Source organism: Triticum dicoccoides, chromosome 6A (genome assembly GCF_002162155.2).
Source record: "Triticum dicoccoides isolate Atlit2015 ecotype Zavitan chromosome 6A, WEW_v2.0, whole genome shotgun sequence".
NCBI lineage: Eukaryota > Viridiplantae > Streptophyta > Magnoliopsida > Poales > Poaceae > Triticum > Triticum dicoccoides.
In genome coordinates this window covers 152,365,443-152,366,254 of record NC_041390.1, presented here as the reverse complement: position 1 = coordinate 152,366,254, position 812 = coordinate 152,365,443, and positions in this window count along the sequence as shown.

The window sequence follows — 812 nt, the reverse complement described above, 5'->3', positions numbered from 1 at the left end:
CAAAAAAATAAAATAAAATGATAGAAATGTCAAAAAAATAAAAGAAAATAAGATTCCCATGTGATATGTGGTCTAGTTGTTAGCAAAATTTACAAACATGAATTTTTGACTTTTTTGCAAAATCTCTCAAGAATTTGTAAAAATGGGCATAACTTTTGCGTACGAACTCGGATGAAAAAGTTTTTTATATGAAAAATCATCTACTCGAAAAGTTACATCCGAATTTAACTGGGGGAACCCTGTTAAAAATTTTCAAAATCCTCAAAAACCTAACAGAAAAAAAGATACGGGGCTTTTAAGATCTGGAGAGGCAAAAAATTCAAAAAAAATTCAAACTTACTAATGGCGCACCTGCCCATGGTGCGCCATTAGTATCTTCCCGCCTTCAAAATTCCAAATAAGTCAAAAAAATAAAAAAAGTTAGTAATGGCGCACCTGCCCATGGTGCGCCATTAGTATCTTCCCGCCTTCAAAATTCAAAATAAATCAAAAAAGTAAAAAAAAGTTAGTAATGGCGCACCTGCCCACGGTGCGCCATTACTATGCCGTATATATGGCTGGGTGTGGTCCTCTCCTCCTTACCTCTTCATTCTTCTCCTCCACTCCACCTCTCCTCCACTCCATCTCCTCCTCTCCTCCACTCCATCTTCCCTTCTCTCCTCCACCATACTACTCTCCTCCTCTCCGGCGACCTCCTCCTCCTCCTCTACGGCGACCTCCTCCTCTCCGGCGACCTCCTCCTCCCTCCTCTCCTCCCCTCCCATCCCCTCACGGTTTCTCCTCCCTCCTCTCCGGTGAGCTCCTCCTCCCTC